Here is a 5,603-nt window from a genome sequence, read left to right as displayed (position 1 = left end):
ATATTTTAGCAACCAGCTCGAGCGTCCTGCATAATTATTTTGATAATCCAATAAAATTATTCTCAGACTTGTATTTAGATAAATTTTTTAGATACTTCAGCAAATCTTTTCGTAAAGTAATTAATAAGTAATTTTATAAATAAATTCGTGTTGATACGCCAGGAAAATTAATCCAATATTTTTAATATCAACTTTGACTTATGAGCGGAATATCACCAATTTTATATGCGCAAGATATTTTGCAAAAGTTACAACATGCTTCAAGGATTCAAGAACTTAGAGATAACTCTCCTTGAGCGAAAATTTTATGAGATACCTTTTTCGCAGCATTTGAATTTTCCATGTTAATTATCTCTGTAAGCATCGAATTAAATTTGTTTTAAGCTAAAGCTTAGTAAAAATTAGTTAAAGTTTTTTCTTATCAATTTGCATTCTTGCCACTTCGTCAAAAGTCTTTAATTTGATGTTAAATAGGTTCATAATTGTGCTTCGCTTCAAAGCAAAAAGAAAAAGTTGGTTCCAAATTTACTAGAAAGCGCAATAGTAATACAAGACAATTTAATGCACTGCAAGTTGTATGAATGATTTTAGTAATTTACATTACAATACATTCTCCAATTTCTCAAACGAAGAATTTCTATGATAATTTGGCTAATTTAAAAGTTCCAAAAGACTTTTCAAAACTTAATCTACATATTATATTATTTATGTAGTTCAAGATATAGTTTAACACTTTTAAAACAAATATAATTTTATCGGACATATAATCTCACAATTAGAAAATAACTTAGTGTACCTACATTAATTCTTATCATAATATTATATCAATATAAAAAATACAATATTTTTCTATTTTGGAAATAAATAGAGAAACAATGCTTCTCTATTTATTTTTGGTCTAAACTATAGTAAGATGTAATCCATTAAGTACTTCAAATTTTGCTCAAAATTTAGAAGCTACAAAATTCTAATTTTAATTAATTGAATTCATATTATTTCTCTAATTAATGTTTCAGAAAATGATATATTTTGTTTTGTAGCAGAGTTTTAAAAAAGAAGGCTAACGCAATTTTTCATCTTACTAATTTTAAGATTCACAACAAGTACCTCAAGATTTTTCGAAAAATTTGTTCTAATAATAAGAGGAATAAAAAAGAATTATTTTAGGGTGAAATAACTGTTCTCGTCTAGAACAATATTTTCGAGAGCACTGCTGATTCGCCAGAGCGTCTCGAATCACTAACAACAAGTCGTTTAATCGTACTGGTCTTAGTTTATCTACTGAGCTTCATCTACCGAGCGAATCACAGTGTAATAACACGGAAAGAATGTTGCTGCGTATTTTTCTCTTTCCATCTTCAAACATAGGTACCGGGATACGGCAGAAACTCCATTAAATGATTACATCGTTAGGATTCACGCGACTACGCTGCGCGGCCGCTGCCACGTAAAAGTTACTCGTGTATATGTAACGAAAGCATGAATGTTTTACGTAGCCTTTTCGTGATTGAACATCTTGACGTAAATTTAATGTAGAAGAGGTAGCTACAATTTTTAATTGAAAATTCTGCAAGTATACAGTATGCAACGTTCTAAACTCGGGGAATCTGATTATCTAGTTATATCTGGAACATCTTCATAAACTCTTTATCTTTGCTTCTTGCAAAGATAAGTATAAGCATTTAATGTAATCTAATAAATGTAAATAACATTATCAAAATCACGTAAAAAAAAAATGCGAACCTCTAAATCACACACCAATGATGTGATATTTATGGTTAAAAATCCTATACATAATATTACACAACATGTAATGTAAGCTAATTGTAAGATACAACTTATTATTTTTCTGTACACTGAAAAAAATGCGTGTAATTACATAACTGGAAAATTATCTAAATTACTTAAATATGATTGGAAATTTACAGGAAATTGTAAATTTCTAATCATATTTAGGTAATTTTCTAGTCATGGACATGTAATTTCCATGTAAAATTACATGCATTTTTTTCAGTGTAGGTGTTGTAGACTACAATGAATCAATAACAAAGTAATATTAATTACTACTTTTTTTTTAATTAGGCAGTAATTGCAACCCTAGTAGCATAATTCATTGGCGTTACATTGATTAAACAATGCATTACATATATTGGGTTGGTGTATTGCGTCAATAAATGCCAAATTATGCTATTAGAGGAGTAAATAAGTATATAATATTTATTTATTCTTATAATTATTGCTTAATTAAGATATATAATAATTAACAATATTATCCATTATTTATTCAATATGTATGTCTTAAGTGATAATTAAATAGCAATAATATATCGTCACAAATGTTATTTATTGTACGTCATTATTTAGTCCACTGACATCAAACGACGAAAAATGATCTTAAATCGTCATTATAATGACAACTTACTTTAGAGGTTTCTAACGTAAAAGATAGATAGGCTAATATATGTATAATATTTTAGAACACAAAATCGCTGTAGAGGTTTCATTTGCGTTTCATTTATGAAGAGTAATTATTGTTCTTAAATTAACAATGGATAGAGATAATTGATTGACGGGAAACCCCCTCGATTTTGTTTTATATCATTAATCAGGTTAAATTATACGTTGAAGATCAAATTTCACAAATATTTGTAAGCTTAATTATTCGAGGTACTTCTTTGTCAGTCTATTTCCCAAGGTACTTTATTCCCTATAATTTCGAGATATTATAGTTGTTTATTTAATATATATATCAAAATTACATCAGACTCTACCTACCCTTTATATGAGATCCCTTTATAGAAATTACGTAGATGCGGTATGTGGGAGACATAAAGAAATTGAGAACAAGGTTAAGGGACGTAATTACCAACGATTCGATATAGTGCGACTGAAAGGAATACCGGCCAAGAATTGATACGTCGATGGTGAGAACAGGCTCCGAAATGAGAACGTGAATACAAGAGGGAGCGGGAGAAACGTCGATAGCGAAGAGAAGAGATTATTTTCGTCCATTTGTTGGGTCACGCTCCTTGTTTCACGTTGAACACGTAACATTTTTTTCATCTTGACTTTTTTACTTTAATTTACTTTACTTTATTTTTTTTAACTTTATTTTAAGAACGATGAAATATCAAAATTGTGAGAAATACACATTTCGCATTTCTTACTTTTCATGATAATTTGTTGCTGCGTCAAAAATAATCGCATGCTATGATAAATGCTTTTTAATACGTTTTCTTAACTGGAAATACCGAACGATTATTATGTCTTGTGTTAAAGACAGAATTTTGAAATTTGTTGTCTTTTAAATACACAAATGTCTTTTATATTGATAAAGTATTTGGTTTTTCATAACTTTCTTTACTTTCGTAGTAATTTATTTGCTTGATCCTTTTAGTGAGTAAAAAATATTGATACTTCTAGCGTTAAAGTAAAGATAATAGGATTTAATTGTTTAATTTTTTCGATAGGAAAATCACAACAAAAATGCAAAATTTGAGATTGTACGTATTAGTATAATCTTGCATTAAAAATATTTGAACGATATATATTTATATGCTGACTACGTCAATTTTCCTATATTGGACTTGTGCGTTTTAAGCTTTTTGTCGTATTCATTGCTTTTTTTATGATGTGAAAAATTTGCTATTGAAAAACAGAACAGACAGAATGTACGTAATGCTCGAAATATGTGTTTATGTGGCGATTAAAAGCAAATGTGTTTTTTATCTGCAAAAAGTGATCGGTTAGTTATGACGAATAATATATCGACACATCGAGACCGAGTTACGGTGCGGTTATTACTCGTTTCTCGTGATAAAAGAAAATGATCGACGCGTGAAGAACAAATTGAAAATTGTTATCTCGTATTGTGTCTCGTAACGTATCTCGTAACGCTAATTCTATGTGGCTAATTTCATTCGAAACTACATCAATCATTATTAATTATATTAATTATTAACTAACCTTACGCTCTCATTGGTTTATACATCGAAATTACTTATTCGTGTGTCCGCTATATTCTAAAATTTAATGTGACAGATTTCTGTATTTATCGCTCGCTAAAACGAAATTAAATTCTTTTAAATAATAACGGGCACTGAAAGAATTATTGCATAATTCATTTCACCCATTATTTTTTTTAATGCATATTTGATATGAATAAAATTGACATTTTTTGTATCGATATTAAGTCATTCAAGAACTAATTGTACTTTATAATTTTATGTATTTACGGTGTTAGCATAAAACATTATTATTATAATACAATAGTGATATTTGCGTCATTTATCGATTATTGTCAGTAATTATTAACGATAATCGCTTTTAAAATAATTTTTTGAAATAATTTTTCATGCGTGCATATTTCACGAGTTTGGAAACAACACTGCTGTTATTACATAAATCTTATTACTAAATAAAATGTTATTAGAACGAAAATACTAAATAAAGAATGGAGAGAAAATATAACCGATGAACAAACAACTCAAATTTAGGTCAAAGTATTTTGGTCGAATAATTTTGCGTTGAATGCTTGAAGAGATCGTATGTGTAATAGTAAATCCCCATTATAATATTATTATAAAAATATTGTAGATGTATCGAAAGCAATTATTCTTGATCATTCGGAACAATGAGAAAGATAAAAATATTGGGCGAATGGTTGCTGGCTGAATTTAAAATCCGGTTACTTCTTCAGCAACCTAATACAATTGTAAATATCTGCACGTAGATTTTCATGAGATAAACCCTTCTGTACAGTACTAAGATCTTAATTTGTATGCTATTCGCGCGCATGCTTTACATCTTACAACGAGAAGTTTGAAGAATATGGCCGTTTAAAATTGGTTGTTATTGTACAGATATATTCATAGAGCATCTATATCGAAAAATCAAGCTGATTATAAGAAATTGAATATTATGTCGAATTTTATAAATATCGAGAAATATTCAGATAAGCGTATGTCGGTTGTAAACAAGCTATCTAACAATCGCTTGTTCAAAAGTAGACATTATTTTGTGTTATTAAAATAATATTTACTGTGGATAAAAGTTGTGAAAATAGATTATTACGAAAAATCAGATTCGCGTCCGAGAAACACCGCGCCAAAACAACATGTGGAATTTTATAAATACCAAGAAATTTTTAAACAAATTCACGATCGTAATAAAGGAGCTACATCCAAAAATCGGTCTTACAATACGTTCGAGGGAAATCAACATTGTTTTGTATTATTAAAATAAGATTTACTGTGGACAAAAGCAGCCCCCGTCATGGACGAGGTGTGTGCAGAGAGATTCACGGAGCTGAATTATGGAGATTTATGGAGCTACCCGTTGCGGCACGGGCAAACACGGGGCCAGCAATGGCTCGTTATTCGTCGCGTGCAAAGTACCGAAACCTTAAGCTGGTTTCGAAGCGCGCCAGAATGGTCAGGAAGAAAAGTCCTGGAACCATTCTCTATTCTGCTCGATGGTCACCGTTTCGTACCACTCGTCCTCGTGGGAGTGCAGTAAACGGGACTGGATTATCCGTAGTAATGCTCGGACGACGACGAGTTGCACGACGATGCGCGGAGAGATGGCCCTCCCTTGACGCGGCG

The sequence above is a fragment of the Mycetomoellerius zeteki genome, unplaced genomic scaffold (assembly GCF_001594055.1).
Source record: "Mycetomoellerius zeteki isolate Tzet28-1 unplaced genomic scaffold, Tzet1.0 scaffold382, whole genome shotgun sequence".
Classification (NCBI taxonomy): Eukaryota; Metazoa; Arthropoda; class Insecta; order Hymenoptera; family Formicidae; genus Mycetomoellerius; species Mycetomoellerius zeteki.
Note: the sequence above shows the minus strand (reverse complement) of the source record.